The sequence below is a fragment of the Cervus elaphus genome, chromosome 24 (genome assembly GCF_910594005.1).
Source record: "Cervus elaphus chromosome 24, mCerEla1.1, whole genome shotgun sequence".
NCBI classification, from domain to species: Eukaryota; Metazoa; Chordata; class Mammalia; order Artiodactyla; family Cervidae; genus Cervus; species Cervus elaphus.
Genome location: NC_057838.1, coordinates 31,159,560 through 31,179,035, shown reverse-complemented (window position 1 = coordinate 31,179,035; position 19,476 = coordinate 31,159,560). Strand labels below are relative to the sequence as shown.

The following is a 19,476-nucleotide window of genomic DNA, read 5'->3' as shown; positions in this document are numbered from 1 at the left end:
GAAGGGGGCAACAGAGGATGAGATGGTTCGATAGCATTACTGACTCAATGGACATGAATTTGACCAAACTCTGGGAGATAGTGAAGCTGGGAGCTAGTGAAGGACAGGGGAGCCTGGTGTGCTGCAGTCCAGTGTTGCAAATAGTTGGACACAAATTAGTGACTGAACAATGAAACAACCTATTATAGTAGCTATTTCTTTGCAGTATGATTTACCACCTTGCTCACAATGATTTCTCTGTATAAATATTACAGTTTTATTTAAATGATTTTAACTTACTTTGCAATTTTTCCTTATACAGATAATTATTGAGAATATATTTTGTGCTAGGCACTGTGCAATATAGCACAAGTGAACAACTGGAAAGTGCTTGGCTCTGAATGTTGGAAAGCATACAGAGGGTTGCTGTATGATCATAGAACAGAAAAGTAGAATAGGCTTCACATACAACTCCCACTGGTCTTTCTATCCAGTGAAACTCGTTGCCTCATCTAGTGAACGATGCTGTCTGTATGGCATCATGGTAGAGAGTACTTGTATTTGAAGTCAAAATTGGACATAAATTCTGGTGTTATCAAGTTGGTCCCTCTGCTTACCAATTACAAAATCACTACCCACAGATGCCGGTAGAATGGAAAAGTGCCAAATAAGCAGAATGCTAACGATCTAGGAAGATGGTGGACTCAGTGTTTCCCCAAAAGCCACCTCTGAAGATTCTTTTCAACCATGAAAGCTTTTTAAAGGAAGCAGGAAAGTCAGCTCACTCAATCACTGAGATAAGGGATTGGAGTCTTTGCCATCAACCCCTGTGTGCAGGCTGACTGATGCCTCGTGATCTTTGTCTAGATGCTATCTTGTTCACGTGGTTTGTTTGCTAGATTACTGAAGGGGAAGCTAAGGAAAAGATCTGTCATCTGTTACTAACTTACTTTTCAGTTCTACCTCTTTGATCTATGGAAAGAACCAGGAAGTTAGGCAGAGTATTATATGATCAAATGATTCAATAAGTGTTCTAGGGTCATAGATAAGTGGAGCATGGGGGTACCTGGTTTAAGGTTAGTGACATGACAAAGGGGGACCTCTTGCAGAGACCCCTTTCTTGCCAAAAGCTGCTGCCACTGGCTCTGTGCGTGTGTTTAGTTGCTCAGTTGTGTCCTACTCTTTGTGACCCCATGCACCATAGACCACCAGGCTCCTCTCTGCATAGGATTTCTAGAGTGGGCTGCCATTTCCTCCTCCAGAGGATCTCCCCAACCCGGGGATCAAACCTGTGTTTCCTGCATTGCAGGTGGATTCTTTATCCACTGAGCCATTGAGAAAGCTCACCCTGGTTCTGCTTCTACCTAAGAATTTGGGCAAATTACCTCACCTTGCTAAGCCTCGCCATCTTTTATCTCTGCAAGTTTAAATGTAGAGTGTATCTCATATTGCTGTAGAGTGAAGTGTGGAAATGTGCTAAAGCTCCTAGGTCACAGACTGCCCCCAGTAAACATCGAGAAATTACATACTAATAGTCTCTATTGTCTCTGAAGGAATTTTGTCCAGGCCACTCACCATCTGGAACTTTCTCATTGGAATATATCCTCATTTGAAGGCATTACTCCTAAAAGCATTACAGAAGTGAACACCTTTTTCTAGTTCATTATCAGCAGTGGGTGTGTGGACACCAAGCAGTTATCAAGTCGATTCCTCTCCTGGGACCTCAGTTCTTTGACATTAAAATGAAATGTTTAGATTAGATCAACTTTGGGTTCCTTCTGGCTGTAGAACAAAACCAAACCAAGTAACAAACCAAAATGTATGATTCAAAGAGGAAATCTGGGTGAATATTAATTCTCATGTTTTTGTGTATATGTGTGCCTGGCTGAATGCTTCTAATTGGCCTTTTTTAATAGGCTCACTGTTATCTCTGTCTCATGAAATGTTTTGTGCCCCAGGAGGTTCAGAGGAAATGTATGGTATGTTGGTATTTCCCCAGAAAAACGCTTCTCTCCTGCTCAGTAAATAGCTGCTGCTACCCAAGTGGGTGAGAATCTTGGTTGCCATAAATCAAAAGCAAAATACAAGATTTTTTTGTTTGTTGAAGTGGTGGTGGTTTGAATATTCATCAACATCCATTTGAATTCTGAGGCAGCTCTTGAAGTGTGATAAATCCTGTTTCACAGATGATGAAACTCAGAGTCCACATAACTAGGTGGTTTCCATTCAATTTTATAGTAAATTATGACTTGTGATCCTTAAATTCCTGCTGCTGCTTTGTCCATATGTAGACTTAGTAATAACTGATGTATGTAATTCATTCTGCATGTGCATGCTCAGTTGCTAAGTCCATAGACTATAGACTGACAGGCTCTTCTGTCCATGGGATTTCACAGGCAAGAATACAGGAGTGAATTGCTATTTCCTTCTCCTGGGGTCTTCCCAACCCAGGGATTGAGCCCATGTTTCTTATGTCTCCTCCATTGGCAGGCGGGTTCTGTAAAGAACTCTCAGCCACCAAGGAAGCCCGTTTGGTTCTGCAGGATCTTACTGTTGCTGTCATAAAAAGCAGGGAAGTTGAGAGTCATCCCGAGTGGCACGATTGCTTTCCGAGGGTAAAGACATCCCCCATATCAATATTTCTAACAAGGTCAAACAGCCTGAAGAATTCTTAAAATTCATTAACAAATGAAGAATTCCCATGGCGGGGGACAGGGGAAGATAATGTTCATCTCTCTTATTTTCCTCTACTGTGGCCTCCCCACCAGGAGGAAAAAGAGAGACATTTTCCAGGATTTGCCTGAAACATCCTTGTTTATTACATCATATGCAATCTGTTTGAGTTCCATTACTTTCTTGAAGCATACCAGACAGGTCACTTACACACCCTTTGGCATATCTCTAGTGATTATTCCTTTAAAAAAATATATGTCAGTTGTGCTGGAAACATTATCTTTTAATCATCTCCTATAGGGATACCCTCCACTTGGTAGTATGCTACATACACCCTCTGTGTCTGATGCTAATGCAGTGTATTAAATGTGGTTATTTCTGAGTGTTAGCCAGGATTGGAAGGGTCTGTGTGTTTGTCATTGTTAGCTAAATACTGTGAGGTCAATGGCTAATTATAAGAGATTGTAACTTTAGGGACTCAGCTGATGAATCCGATTGAACTGTCAGCCTTTCCAGGCTAGATTGAATATATAAAGAATCTCCATTCTAATTGCTTTAATTAATGAATGCAGAGATAAGGCCACCCATAGAGAGAAACACTGCAGCATCTTTACAGCCTCTTTGCCACATGTGGTGACAGACTAACAGTAATATGGTCTGGAGGGGTGCTTGGCATCTCAGTCGCTCCCGTTTTATGGGACACCTACCAAGACCGTAATGTGTGGGATATAAACAAAGAGTCTGACATCTCCCAGGCTCTGAAAAGGCTTTTTACTAAGAAGCAAACCTCAAGTGTATCTAACAAGTTTAGAATAAATAAAAATGGTGTGTTAAAATAATTTTAGAGAAAAGGAGATGTTTCTTTGGAGTGGGGTTTGTTCCCGGGGATTTTATTGCTTCGGGTGATTACAGGGGCAGATAGGAGAGATCAGGGCTCATCGACTGGATCAAACCATTCATCCTCTCACCTGGAAATTGCCAACTTCTTTCCTCCTGTCTTTGTATTTAATAGTTATTCTACCCTTCGTATGGACTCTTGTTGTCCCAGCTATTCACGTGGCTGCCTCCCTTTCTGTGGTTGGGTCTGAACTCTATCATTACTCCCACAGGTGCATTCTCCCCATCACCGTATCCAAAGGGACACACTGTTCTTCCTTGTCTTCTACCCCTTGTCTTTTATTAGTCAGCCTCATCACTGTTTTCATAATCACCTCTTCTAGGCCGTGAGCTCCTGTGAGCGGAGACCTAATGTTTGCCCATCACTGAATCAAAAGTGCCAGACAGATGTGGGCAATTAAAAAACATTAGTTGAAGAAATGGTTTGTCAGCTAGGAACATTTTATTGTAAGCAGTAGACGCATACTCTGGTTAGTTGAAGCAAAAGAGAAGTAAATGGCATTTTCGCTTGTAAGGTTGGAGAACCAGGCTTGGAAACAGGCAGTAAACAGCCCAGTCTTAAGGTCTAGGAGGCAGGAACTGTGGAGAGGGCTCGGCAGGGAGCGTCTGCTCAGGGCGCAGCTGTCGGAGTCCGTAAACACCAACCGCATCTTTTACCTTCGAGCATGCACAGGTTTGTGTTTCCACATTGAGAAGTATGAGGAGATAGGGGTCAAACGACGTCCTGAGAGAGAGCAGCTACAACGCTGTGTGTCTGTATTTTAGGGAAAGCTGCTTCTGGGAAAACACTGGCTATATTCCAAAGATCTGTCAGGCTAAAGGGACCACCATGGTTCTAATAAGGGGCACATGCTAATGAAAGCCAGGTAACCTGGCAGCAGATGAAAGCTGAGGCCACATCCTCTCTTAATGTAGAGTCCAATTGGAAAACTGATTCCACTCACTTTACATAGGATAGATGGAGTAAAGCTTGAACTGACTATTATTTGATCTCCCTAGTGGCTCAGACAGTAAAGAGTCTGCCTGCAGTGCAGGAGACCTGGGTTTGATCCCTGGGTTGGGAAGATCTCATGGAGAGGGAAATGGCAACCCACTCCAGCATTCTTGTCTGGAGAATTCCATGGATGGAGGAGCCTGGTGGGCTTCAGACCATGGGGTGGCAAAGAGTCAGACACAACTGAGCAACTAATATTACTAATTACAATAGAGACAAGGCTTGTTGATGTTCAGTCGCTAATGTGTTCTGATTCTTGGAAACACTGCTTATCTTCAGACTTCTGTGTACTTTATTTCTCTTTTAATGATTTCATAGTATATAATGTAGCATTTGGTTTTATTTCAAAAAAGGTATAATTTGTAATATTTCTATGTCTCAATTTGGTTGGAAAAGAGATAATTTCTGGTTACCATTTGCTTATTCAATGCCTATTTGCATTTTTCTGGTAATAGTATGTTGATTTTTAATTTGAGCAATCACTCCTTTTCCCGTATCCTCTTTCCAAGAGTTGATTTGTATTATCTGAAAGCAGAAAAATGCCTTATGTATTATATGCTTATCAAGTATATTAAAGACCAAAGTGAAACTATGAATGTCCGGGTGCTAAAAACACTGGGCTGCATTTTTACCTTTTCAGATATTTAATTAATGCATTACTAATTTCTTATACTTAAGTAAAAAGTCAAATAATTGATCCTTGTGAATGGAGGTGGTATGGGATATAGCTGTAGTGAGACTGCCAAAATCAGAATATGTTTGTTAGCCTGTGAGTGATAAAATAGCACTAGAAGTAGAAATCACATTTTTAATGAGCCCTGTTGGAAATACAGAAAGAAAGTGAGGATGAGGATTAAACTAGGGAGTGGTAAATAATGGTCGAGGTATTGGGGAGAAAACACAAATCTGCTCCACAAAGCTGTATAACTTTAATCTTACTTCAAATGGTGTTTTGTTTTATTTTTCTTTTATTTAAATGTGATATACAAGCAGCTCATCCAAGTCAATACCTTGTATGACCAGAAAACAAATACCAGAAAAATGAACAATCTAGTCAAAAAATGGGCAAAAGAACTGAACAGATATTTCTCCAAAGAAGACATACAGATGGCTAATAAACACACACAAAAAAATGCTCAACATTGCTCATTATTAGAGAAATGCAAATCAAAACTACAATGAGATATCACCTCACACTGGTCAGAATGGCCATCATCAAAAAATCTACAAACAGTAAATGCTGCAGAAGGTGTGGAGAAAAGGGACCCTCTTGCACTGTTAGTGGGAAATGCAAATTGATAGAGCCACAATGGAAGACAGTATAGAGATTCCTTTAAAAACTAGGAATAAAAACCACAATATGACCCAGCAATCCCACTACTAGGCATATACCCTAAGGAAACCAAAATTGAAAGAGACACATGTAACCCAATGTTGATTGCAGCTCTATTGACAATAGCTGGGACATGGAAGCAATCTGGATGTCCATCGACAGATGGATAAAGAAGCAGTGGTACATATATATGATGGAATATTAACCAGCCTTAAAAAGAAACACATTTGAGTCAGTCCTAATGATGTGGATTCTTGCCTGGAGAATCCCAGGGACGGGGGAGCCTGGTGGGCTGCCGTCTATGGGGTTGCACAGAGTCGGACACAACTGAAGTAACTTAGCAGCAGCAATGAGGTGGATGAACCTAGAGCCTATTATACAGAGTGAAATAAGTCAGAAAGAGAAAAACAATGATCTTATACTAATGCATATGTAGGGAGTCTGGAAAGATGGTACTGATGAGTCTATCTGCAGGGCAGCAGTGGAGACACAGACATTGAGAACAGACTTGTGGACATGGCTGGTGGAGGAGGGGGAAGGAGGGGGTGGGAGGCATAGGATAGTAACCTGGAAACATTCATTACCATGTGTAAACTAGATGGCCAATGGGAATTTGCTTTATGACTCAGGAGACTCAAACCAGGGCTAGGTAACAGCCTAGAGGGGAGGGCTGGGGAGGGAGGTGCGGGGGGCGATGTTCAAGTGGGAGGGGACATGGGGAAACCTATAGCTGACTCACCTTGATGTTTGGTATAAACCAATGCAATATTGTAAAGCAATTATTCTTCAATTAAAAATAAATTTTAAAAATGTGAATGAAGAAATGTGTTTAGCAAATATTTGCTAAAGAATATTAGTGTATAATTTATATGCATGTATATATGTATACATACATATGAAAGTGAAAGTGAAGTCGCTCAGTTGTGTCTGACTCTCTGTGATCCCATGGACTGCAGCCCACCAGGCTCCCTCATCCATGGGATTTCCCAGGCAAGAGTACTGGAGAGGGTTGCCGTTTCCTTCTCCAATACACACATAAACATATGTGTATATATGTACATGTGTATATATTTAAGTATAAAAGAGGGTCAGTTTGTTTCTGGTACACTAAATTCTCAGAAATGATTTTCTTAACTCTGTTTACTTTTGTTAACAAGCAGGACTGTGGTGAGGTGAGAATGTATTTCTAAGGATATTCTTAGCCGTCTGTGTTTGGTTTGTTTTCATTTTAGTAGACCAAAAGTAGTAACAAAACTACTACTTAGTAGAACTAAGAAACAACATTAGTAGTTGTTTTGGAAAAAGTGGTTAATAGGGCATTTCCTCTGAAAAGATTAGAGAGAAAAATGAAATCAGAGGTTGAGAATCTACAAAGTCCTTGGGAAGGTAGCAATAATGTCATATCAGAGTCAGCTCAGAGTATTTCCACTTGCTTGCGAGGCGTTTATTGAACTCTGGCCAGGGGCCCAGCACCATCTCCACCTGATGGTATGTCCACACTGGCATGCCAGGATGAAAGAAAAGCGCTCTGGACCACTCAGCTTCACATTAAGGAGATCCAACCTGTCCTCTCATAGGCCACTTCCTAACCAACTTCAGCTACAATCCATCTGAGAACAAGTATATTCACCCAAGTTAATTAAGCCCAGAGAATGACAGTCTTAAGGTCAACCCAGCAGCAGTCTTTCTTTAGTTCTACTTCAGAACGGCTTGATAGAAAAGGCAGCTGCAATTCATTTCCTCCGAGTACATGACATGGGCCTATATTTTCAGCTGGTGAGATTGTCTTTAATATTAAGATGTTCCCAAAGCTAAATATCAAGAGATAAAATTTTTTAAAAAATAAGAAAGATATGGAGCCATCAATAAGGATTTGAAAAACCAAAACCTCGGTTCTGCTTAATTAATTTTATATCATCTTGGAAGAACGTTAGATAAGATTCCTTTATTATATGTGATTCTGTCCACACCTGGCAAACCATGAAAGTGAGCCAGTGTGATCACTAATATTTATTTCAGTTCAGTTCAGTCGCTCAGTTGTGTCCGACTCTGCAACCCCATGAATTGCAGCACGCCAGGCCTCCCTGTCCAGTTAACTATTATTAATAGTTATTTTTATTATAGTTGTTAATATTATTTCTTTGGTTAACTATTAAAAATGTCTTAAATCGAATGCATTTGTTTACACTGATTTCTGAGATTTTGATTGTTTATTCCTCTACCTTCTCACTCATGTTTCAAAGTCCCCCTTTGGTAGACTTTACGTCGTTTCTATTTCTAGAAGCTCAATTATCTGGGCTTTCTCTGGCCATAAACTTTGTAATTTTTTTCCCCCTCTGAACATGCCTTTAGAACATCCAAGCTTCCCAGAGAGTGTCCTGTGCAGCCACAGGTGATAATTCAAACCCCTCCCTTTGTTTCCCGTCAGGATGGTCCATGCCTGCGGTATAGAAAGCTCCCTGAGGAAGACAGGATAGTGTTGCCCTAAATTACGGCCGTATTCTTAGTGCCTGCTACATACAGTCCCTGGAGCATAAAAGGTTCTCAACACAGGCTGAACACATGAATGAACAAAGAAGGAACAGAATAGTATTCACTGGGGAACCTTGTAGCCAATGTTCTTTAGATCCAGATGGATTCAGTGCACATTAGAGTCAGACTTCTTCCCTTGCAGGCAAGAGAAACTGACTGCAGTTAGGTTAGGTAAAATGAAGGGAGTTAGTGGAGGGAAGTGCCTTGGCCCAGGGGGAGTTAGGGGTCAGGTCAAGTCAGTTCCTCTACCTGTTTTTATAGCCCACAAGCTAAGGATAGGTTTTGCCTTTGCAAATAGTTAAAGCAAATCAAAATAAAAACACAATTTTCTGACAGCGTGCAAGTACGCACAAGTCAAATTCAAGTGTCCCTAACTACAGTTTTGTTGTGACACAGCCATGCCTTTTGTTGATGGATTTCTGGGACTATATCTGCATTGTGATGGCAGAGCGGAATAGTGGTGACTGAGACCTTAGGGCCAGCAAAGCTTAAAATAGCCTCTTCTTGGTCATTTTCAGAGGAAGTCTGCTGATTCCTAAGTTAGCGTATGGAATTCAAGTCAGGCAGTCAGAGCTCAGGGAATTCAGAAACCAGAATACTGTTGGAAGTCTAGGTGGCAGAAAGGAACAGATGGTGTCAGTGGCATTGCCTCCATCAGAGGCAATCTGTTCACCCCCATCTTTATTCCACTCAGATCTCAAATTCCTGTAAAAGGGAGCCTGGCTTGTGTGGCTTAGGGTCCATGCCCACTCCTTGACTATAGGGATGAGGATGGAGGGAGCCTTGGTTAATATCCCCATCCTCAAGAGACTTAGCAAAAAGAGCAGATGTTCACTACTGGAACAGCGACAGCAAGATAAAATCATAGCTAAGCCCGTTGCCTTCTGCTTCCAAAGATAAACAGTAGCTATTTGCTACCTGGTCACATTCAGAGGCTGCTGAGCACTGGTGGGTACATACCTGGCACCGTGACCTCTTGTCATTAAGATTGAGTGGACTCCTCATTATGGAGTGTGTTCCCATTCATCATGATGTCAATTTCCATCTCTTCAGCTGTGTTCTGTTCAAGCTGATCATACCCAGAGATGCACCATCTCATGCCCACATAGCCCAGCACCATGGCAGGCACTGGACTTCATTTTTAAAGATTTCTTTTGATTTTCAACTGAGTTTTAAAACTGCTTTCGATCAGTTTTGAATGGAGCTAAACTGTCAATGTCTAAATGAGACCACAGAGGCATCAGTGCTTGTCCCAAGAGGCGAAAGGAGGGCAGACTGGGAAGCATAGGCCTACTCAGCATCCTGTCTTCAGTGTGTGTCCAGCCTCCCTGCTCAGGAGTTAGTAACATGAAGTTTAAAAGCATCCAATCAGTGACCATGGAAAGGCTTATTATAAGCAGCAGGTCTCAAAAGACATTTTACTTTTGTTCTTTCTCAGAGATTCATGTTAAACAGGATAGGAGATGTAGGTCACTTCCAAGCCTGAAAAATTCAGGCTTGAATTTAAATGTAAAAATTAAGTTTTATTAAAAATATTAAATGTGATAGAAAGATGTGAGTTTGATAATTACCTTCAAGTATAAGAGTCAAAGTTTCTCTGAAAGAAATTCAACTCCTGTAGAGCCTATGTGAAGTTGTTAGAGAAAATGAGCCTGAGTGTGTGTGTGTGTTTTATATAATGATGTGAAATATTTGACATTTTCCCATGGCCTTGACATGAATGTGTTGTGACTCAATCTTTATTTTCTTTCTTCCTGGGATCCAGAGGAAGAGAGCTGTTTTGAGGAGTCTTTTTTGGGAGGAAGTGGATATGCAGGAGGGGAGGTAGTGTTTTTCTTTTTTATTTATTTATTGTTTTTGGAACTGAGGATTCTTGGGAATTTGAGGGGTTGGAGAGAATTTCGAAGTGTTGGTGGGTATTCTTCCTTCAAGTCCAGGATACGAAATGATGTCAGTTTCTATTAAAATGCCTTCCTCTGATGCTGTGGACAACATGTTAACCCAACCAGGGGCCCACTTGGGAGCAACCCCAGCGAGTGTTGCTCTGAGAGGGAGAAGCTAAGATAGACATTCTTGGGGAGGATGGAGATGAGGCAGGATGGGGAGCATGGGACCGGTCGGTCTGGGCTCTGGGGCCGTCCTTCCCCACCCAGACAGTAGCTGCGGTCACCATGTTTAAAAAATTCATCAATGTGACAGAGGCAGGAATACTAATGAAGTGTTTTGAGCATAATAGAAAATCAATTTTAATTGTCCCAAATGGAACTATTGTTTACAGTTACAGATGGCTGCCAGGCAGTACCTGGAGAAGATAAATGAGTCCGGGGAGTAGGGAATTGCTTTCAGCTCCTGGGAGTATTCCAGAGAAGCCGTTCGAGAATTCTGCCTAAGATGGTTATTGCCCAGAAAACAGATTACCTATAAAGTCTGAAAAATGGTGTTTCCATTAGGACCCTGCAGTCCATGGTATCATGGATTTGCACGTTCTCACCTGTGGTCTGCTCTGCTGTTTCTATGGAAGGACAGAGTGCCCAGAAATAGTTATGTCTCCACGTGGATTAAAAACCACGGAAGCAACCACCACCGCCTCCCCCAATGGTCACTAGATTAAAATTGTTGCACGTACCCAGGGCTTATCTTTCCTCTCATCCACCTTCTTCTACATCTTGTGCTGTGTCTGCCTTAAGAATGGTGAAATGGATGACCACATACCCCACACCCAGATTCACAAAATGTTTACCATTTCATGTGGGGGCAAAACTGTCCCTTCCATGACTGAGCATGTAGAGACCAACTCAGTTATCTGTTTGTCCCTTTTCTTTGAAGAAATATTTGGATTCTACTACATACAAAAATGTATAATTTTCCTATTGAAAAATCCCAGAAAAGGACAAAAATAAGAGGTTGGAGACAGAGGCTCACAGTAAGAGGTTCTCAGTATGGGTTGAAAGGAATAATTATAAGGGCTTCTTGCAACAGAACTACCTGAAGTACTTGTTAACCTTGTAGATTCCTATTGAATAGGAATCCCTGAGACAGGACCCCAAAATACTTACATCTTTCATAAGCTCCCCAGGTCATTCTGATGAAAGCTAAATTTGGAGATTTTTGTCAAACAAAAATGACGAGCCATGAATTTACTAAGAGGTGAAACTCGAGTGTTGGCTATGATAGGGGCCAATTTGTTTTCTCATCAAAGGGCCCTCGGTTGAGATGGCTATAGCCAGTCAGCATCCTAATTGGTTTCTACCCACTCCCCTGAGGAGTTGATTTCTCAAATAGTCTCCTGAAGCTTTTGGGCACTGCTTCTAGGACATCCCTGTCACAACTATCCGACCATGTCATTTGTAGAGTGTAATAATGAACATACATCATGGCATGGTGCGATCTAAGTCCAGGGGGAGCCCAGCTTTGCTCTGAGTATGAACTGCAATTGAAGGAGACTTTGTGACCCTTCTCCCACTGCATCCCAATGGAGTACTTTTCATAAGACACTAGCACTTGAGTTCATCCTCCAGAGTCCTTCTCATTGAAACTTTGCTCAGATTCTAATACATCTAAAACATAATTGCCATTTGAGAATTAGCTGGATATTTTTTTCCTGATTCTGAATTAGGAATCTGGATTAAAAGAGGATATCTAGTGTATCAAACAAATCTGGGTTTGAATTTTGGTCTTCTGTGACCTCAGGCAAGTTCTTCAAACTTCCTGACCCTCAGTCACCCCATGTATAAAGTGGGGGTGCTGATGGACACCTCAAAGCACCTTGTGAGACTTAAGAATACATGTAAAAGTACTTGCTACCCTTGCAGAGTCCCAGAGGTGGTAGTTTTGTTGTTCTGAAACACAGGAGCAGTGTTAGAAGACAAAAAAAGATAAAAATGTTCTCCATTAACTAATGGTTTCCCAACTTCAGGACTATGACATCGTGAGCAAGATAATTGTTGATGTGTTTGTTGTGGGGTGGCGAGGGGCGGGGGGCGGGAATGATGGAAGCTGTCCTTGGCATTGTATGAGGTTTAGTAGCGTCCCTGGCCTCTCCTCACAGGATGTCAGTGGAACACTCGTAGAGCTATTAGGATGTAGCAAAGGAATCCAAGTTCATCCCCCGGAGGACTCACAAGCAATCAGTGACTTAGCCACAGCAAAGGACTAGATTCTCAGCCTTGAAAGGCCATGCCCTCAGACTTTCTCATGTCTTGGATCTTAGGGAGCTCGGACTGGGTGTCTCCCATTGCAAAAAGTAGGGAGCAGTGACCCTGGCATGAGGCTGATATAGCAATCAGATGGTTATTTCATTGCTCCGGAAAGAGAACTGCAACTGTCAGGAACAGCTTCATTCAAGTTAGTGTGCCCAGTACAGTTGATACCTAAACTGATCAGAGGGAAAGCCAAAGCTGCCTGTAAGAAGCCCTGGATGTTGGGTGGCACCCAGGCATGGGAACCTGATGGATCTGTCCCTCAGTGGTGCTGTTTACCCGTGAGGCACTTGTAAGTTCTTTGATGGGTATAGCCGACACCTGCCTCAGCCATCTGACTCTTCCTCTGCTTCCATGGTGCTCCTTCCACTTCAGCGTTTTTTTCCACTAAGGTTTAATCCAATTCTATTAGACGTAGTGCCTTGTTATTTGCATTGCGACAGTTTTGTGAATATCTATAGGAATCTAACATGTTTTAATTGGAGAAACTTAATTCCGAGTTTCTAAGAGGCAGCTCTTTCCAGATCCCCTCTTCCACCCACCACCTGGAAAACCACAGCGCCCCAGAGTATGCCAGTCCCATCCAAAGTTTCTGTTGCAAGTGGGGCCATGATAGCTTCCTCACTCTGTGACTCCCCTTGCATCACAGTCACAGGACGTGTCGAGAAGGGAAACAGCGGACTAGCCAGGGCTGTGAGAATCACACCCAGACCCCAGCTGTGCCCTCGCCTCCCCTGGTGGTAGAATTTTGAGGTGGGAGCCTGCAAGTGTTTTGTTATTCTTGTTTTTTGTTGTGCTTTGTTTTAACTGCACAGAAGTTGTTTCATTCTCACTTCACATGTAGTTATGAAACATTAATAAATATTGATGAAATGAGGAATAAATGCTATCTGCCTCGATTAATGAATGTTTGATAGGATTGTTATAACATTGGTTATTACTTATTGATATTAGGTGCTGGTTCTTTTTAGGGCTTATGAGGCCCAGGGAATCACATTTTGCATGGACTATTCTAATTCATGTACATAATGGTCCAATGAATCAGAACTTCTTGTCTTTTTTTTTGGGGGGGGGGGGAGTGTGGAGAGCATGCAGCATGTGGGATCTTAGTTCCCTAACCAGTGATCAAACCCAAGCCCCCTGCACTGGAATGCTGACTTCTAGACTGCATAGACGTCCCCATAGACATTGACTGACTTCTAGTCAACTTCTAGACTGGAAAGAAGTCCCCAGAACTTCTTTAATCCCCAAGTTTTAAGTGAAGTACCCAGAGGATATGTGACAGAGGTGGGGTCTGACTGCTGCCCAAAGGACAGACTTCAGGTGACTGATGACCGCAGGAGATAGTCTGCCTGTCATAGCTAGATGGCTCCCATCAGATAGTGTAATTCAAGTATGATCAGCTTCAAACAAGAGTACAGAAAGACACTAGCCACATTGATCTTTCCTCTCTTCCTAGGAAAAGATTCCATATCTAAGACTGCCCTTCCTAATTTTATCTGGCTCCTTTCACTAAGGCTTTAACTCACTGACATTAAAATGCTCATTAAAATAACTCTGAACCAATTGGATTTGTCAAACGTAGAAATTATAATACTCCAGCCACCAGCCGTGGTTTCCTGTAGCTTATGTTTTTACTAAAAGCCTAACATCAGCCCATCAAACTCTGAGAAGCCAGGGGAATTTAAAATAATAGCCGCCTAAATAGAAATGAGCAAGACAGTTATCAGTAAATGGAAAATAAGTGTCATGTTATACCTCTGAACATAGGTTAATGAAGTAAGTCCTTAATTTCCCTCAGTGAAAATGAGACCTCTGACTAATGTTAAGATTTAGCCGGCTATTTTTAACATTAATCCTTTTCTTAAAAAAAAAAAAAAAACTCTTAAAATGATTCTCATAATTCTCATTCATGTAATAATTTTGAACACTTTTCTCTCTATTAACCCACTTAATTAAATTTTCAAAGGAACTTTGCTATGAGACATTATTCTCAACCCAATTTGAATTTGAGGAAACTGAGGTCTGGATACATTAAGGTACTTGCTCAGTTAGAAAATGACACTGTAGACATTTCAGCCCACCTTTTTCTCCCTGTAGATGGACTGCTCTTCATGACATCAGGTGGCTTCTGAGTAGAGCTTAAGAGTATTTCCTTGCATTAGTAAACCTGGTTTACTATAATTTTGCCATTATATCCTTTATGAAAATCAATATTCATCTATCACGTAGTCTGGGTCTAGAGCCTTCGTTGTTGGGTGGGACTTTTGATGTTAACTTTAATATCCAATTCAGATAACAGTATTCAATTAACAGTATATGGTTAATTGGGGCAGAAGGGTCAGAGGTCAAAGGTCTTAGATAATTCCAAGTTACCAGTGAAGCAAAAATAGGATCATTTCTGGATGAGCCAAGGATCAATTTATTAGTACCTTTTTATGCCTGAGTAATATTAGGCACCTGCATTTGTTGGCTTGGGTTTCTATAATAGAATCTGTAGAATAGATGGCTCAAACAACAGAGATATATTTCTCCCCGTTTTGGAAGAGACCTATTCATTAGTAAGTTACCTCTAAGCCATATAAAAAAATTACTCTGAAACTTCATGGTTCAAAGCAAGACACATTTAATTTGCTCATGAATCTGTAGTTTGGGCAGAGTTTGCAGGGGGTAGCTCATCTCTGCTCTACCTTGCACCAGCTGGGGCAGCTCAGAGCCTGAGCACTGGACTCTTTTGAAGCCTCATTCGCTCGCTTGGGTGTTTGATGCTGGCTGTTGGTTGGGGGCCTCAGTTCTGCTCCACATGGGCTTGTCCATGTAATCTGTCTGTGGCTAGGTTTTGCTTCCTTGCATCATGGTTGCTGGTTGCTGAGGAAAAACATCCTAAGAGTGATATTGAGAGAGATAGGTGGAAGCTATAGTCCAAGGGCCCAGCCTTGACAAAAAGAAAGTATAGCATCATTTCCACTATACTCTGTCATCTGGAAGAAAGCTGAGCACTGAAGAACTGATGCTTTTGAACTGTGGTGTTGAAGACTCTTGAGAGTCCTTTGGACAGCATGGAGATCCAACCAGTCCATCCTAAAGGAAATCAGTGCTGAATATTCGTTGAAAGGACTGATGCTGAAGCTGAAGCTCCAATACTTTGGCCACCTGATGTGAAGAACTGACTCATTGGAAAAGACACTGATGCTGGGAAAGATTGAAGGCAGGAGGAGAAGGGGACGACAGAGGATGAGATGGTTGAATGGCATCACCGACTCAATGGACATGAGTTTGAGCAGGCTCTGGGAGTTGGTGATGGACAGGAAAGCCTGGCGTTCTGCAGTCTGTGGGGTTGCAAAGAGTCGGACAAAACTGAGAAACTGCACTGAACTGTCTTCTTGGGCAATCCCATTCCCTGACCAGTATCCAAGAAGAGGGGACAAAGATCCACCACTTGAGGGAGATGTCAGTCATATTGTAAGAAGAACTTGTGTGATGGGCTGTCCTTGGGACACATCATCTTCCCATAACAGCTGGGTCATCAGTTACCCACGGTGCTAGAACCCTGCAGGGAAGGGCAAGACCACGGCAAGGAGGCAGACACATCCTGCTGAATCAGCAGCCTTGAGAACCACTTTGTGGTCCACTAGGTATACGTCTGGTCTTACCTTTACTAATCCTCCTGACTGCTGATCTTCCTTGCACGTCGCTTAGTTCTCTTAAATTCCGTCCTATTTACGTCCCATATTCAAGTGACCATTACCTGTCCATTAAGATGAAATGCATCTAAAGGCCACAGTCAACTGAAGCTGACCCCAACACAGGGAGGAAGCCAGGCTCTCAGGCAGCCTGTGCAGCCTCACCAACAGGCTCTTACAACCCTGTGTGTGCATGCTCAGTCACGCAGCCGTGTCCAGCTCCTTGTGGCCCCACGGGCTGTAGCCCACCAGGCTCCTCTGTCCATGGAATTATCTAGGCAAGAGTACCGGAGTGGGCTGCCATTTCCTCTTCCAGGGGATCTGCTCAACCCAGGGATTGAACCCCATCTCCTGCGTTGCAGGCAGATTCTTTACCACTGGGAAGCCCTTCCTTGCAACCTGGAGGAGACCCCAGTCCTGAAGGAAGAGCAGACTTTCCTGATTTGTATGGAGTGTCTGTTTAGTGGTCGACTGCCATCTTCCCCTCGGCCTGGTTGAAATCAATAGGAGACTTAACGAAGTGAAAATGAAATCAATAGTCAATTCCCACAGGTAAGAGATACTTCCACGGTCTACATTCAGCTGCCAGCTTCCCCCAGCTCCAAAGGATAATAGGAGATGGTCCATCTCCACCTCATACCCAAGACTTGTCCCTGTGCTTTCTTCCTTAGTGATTTATTACTTTCCTGTTATGTGTCAGGCGTTATGAATACAATTTTACTGCATCCACACAGAAACTCCCACAAGGGGTTTGTTGACTGAGCATTGAGCAGTAGCATAGAGACCACTAAATGCCTCAAATCACCATCTCAGTGAAGTCTCACTACCACACTCTGAGATACATGTTATTATCTGAGTCTACAGAGGAGGAAACTGAGGCACAGAGGAGTAAAGAAATCTGCCCTGAATATCGCAGAGCCCATATTTGAACCTGTGTCCAGCTAACTGCTCATCATGGGTGTTTAACACCATTCTTTGCTATCACCCATTTTACAGATGAGGAAACTGAGGCTTAGAGATGTCTTTGTAGGCCACACAGAGCTAGTTAAATTGGTCCTTCACTTTCGAAAGTTTGTTCCTTTGAAGTACAAGTTAAATATCAAGTGTCCCATTTGTCCTGTTTGTTAAGGAGCTATAGTGAACAGGCTCCACACTCAGTCCTGTGGGGACTGTAAAGTTGAAGACATGGTCCTTGTCCTTACAGAATGTATGGTCTACTTGACACCCGTATGACAAGTGGAAACAACACACAGTATGTGGGAACCCAGACATGGCTCAGGCGGTGAATCCATCAGCTACCTCTGGCTGAAAGAAACAGAAATCCATGACTCCGGCTGACTCAATGCATAGGAGAAGCATTTCTTTGCAGTGTAATGTAAAGACCATAGGCAAGTCGGTTGGGGTAATTCATTCTGCATCTCAGTATTGCTAGGATGCAGATACAGGTTTTTTCCCCCCTTGCTGCTTTTCTGCATTTGTTTTGTCATTTGTCTTCCAACTGACCTCCTTCATTGTTTCAGGGTCATTGTGTGAGTATCAGGCATTCCTTTCAGAAATGGACCACACACCATCTCTTCCCGTCGTCTCTTTTTCAAGCGTGAAAAAACCTTTCCTAGGTGTCTCCCTGAGACCCCAGGGCCTCTTCAGCTGGAAGTAGTTACTATGCATCCTCCCAACTATTAGTGTTTCAAGAAATGGGACAACTGTAACTGACTTAGAGGACTTGTGGACCTGTACTGAGATAACTGGAGGAGGATGGGTATTGGGAAAAAAAATGAAAATTCTGTTTGAAACAAAGTAGGGGAAAGTTTCAGAGCACCAGAAGGCAACAACATAGCTTTTAGTAATAAACCCGAGATGGTCACATGGTAGTTGTAGGACCTTGCGGGGTGACTGTTATTGGCTGTGGGAATGTCATGAGAGGTCAGAGGGAAGCTCAGGGCCATAGAGATGACAAGCACCTCTGCCTTTTGGGGGACTTGTAAGGGCAGCACGTGGGCAGGTCAGCCATGCAAACTGGAGTGTGACCTTCACACCTCTGAGCTTCAGTTTTCTCTCCACTTTCTGCCAGCTACTCTTTGGCATGTCCCTTTCCCCCCTCCTCCTTTCCTTTCTTCTGACTATTTATTCCTTGACAGATTGATTTCTGATAGCATCCACTTTCTTGACAAAAGTTAGGGTTCTTGACTCTCAGCTGAGTCCAGCCCTGAAGAGCTACCTACGCAGACTGAAGGTGGATGTCAGCTCTAATGAAAAGCTGTTTTGGGAACTGAGTGTGTGATTCTGTGGCTTGAGGCAAGCAGCCGGGTTTACTGGGGCAGATGCTGGAAAACTGGAAGGACAAAAGGAGTGACTCTCCAACAAATTAAGCAATAGATGAAAAAGGCAAGTGGATTGCTTGCATTTGATCTCAATGCAAATGCCCACAGGCCCTTGTTTTTTTTTGTGAAGTGAAGTGAAGTCGCTCAGTCATGTCTGACTTTTTGCGATCCTGTGGACTGTAGCCTGTCAGGCTCCTCCATCCATGGAATTCTCCAAGCAAGAGTACTGGAGTGGGTTGCCATTTCCTTCTCCAGGGGATCTTCCCGACCCAGGGATTGAACCCAGGTCTCCCACATTGTAGACAGACGCTTTACTGTCTGAGCCACTAGGAAACAGTCGTCTCATGGCTCAGACCTCAGGTCAGCCCCATAGAATGTGCTGGAGGCCTGATAGATGCAGACAACGCATGAGTGGGATTACTCCCCAGAGGTGGATTGTAGAAGCTTCCTCCTCTCTGAAATGCAGGCTGGTGGGGAAAGGGGCACAGGGGTGGTCAGTTTCATATAACTGCTTCACCTGAGGGTGTAAACATCCATATTTAAGAGAGAAAGTCTATTGCTTTTGACAGATTATGTTAAGGACCCCCACCAAAATGTAAGAACCACTGATCTAGGGCAGTACCATCTACAATTTGGATCAACATGACAAAATAAAGCTTCTGCATAGTTTCATTTTAACTTTTTTGGAAGAGTCATGGCAAGATGAAATGAGTATTTGAAAAGAATATGCCAAGTGGCAGCATCCAAAGTTGAGCTGTGTTTAGGCTTATCATTTCCTTGTTTCTGCTGTTTGCATGACTCAGACAGGGGTTTGTGCCTATGTGGGTGATGCATTTTGATTTAGGGGCATTTTCTCTGGCGCAGT

General features: G+C 42.7%; 1 protein-coding gene across 1 annotated transcript in view; it reads left to right on the top strand.

Moving 5' to 3' along the window:
- The window catches only part of GRM7 (glutamate metabotropic receptor 7), an 881,121-nt gene that overhangs the window by 628,824 nt on the left and 232,821 nt on the right, over positions 1 to 19,476 (top strand). The gene's annotated exons all lie outside the window — the stretch shown is intronic.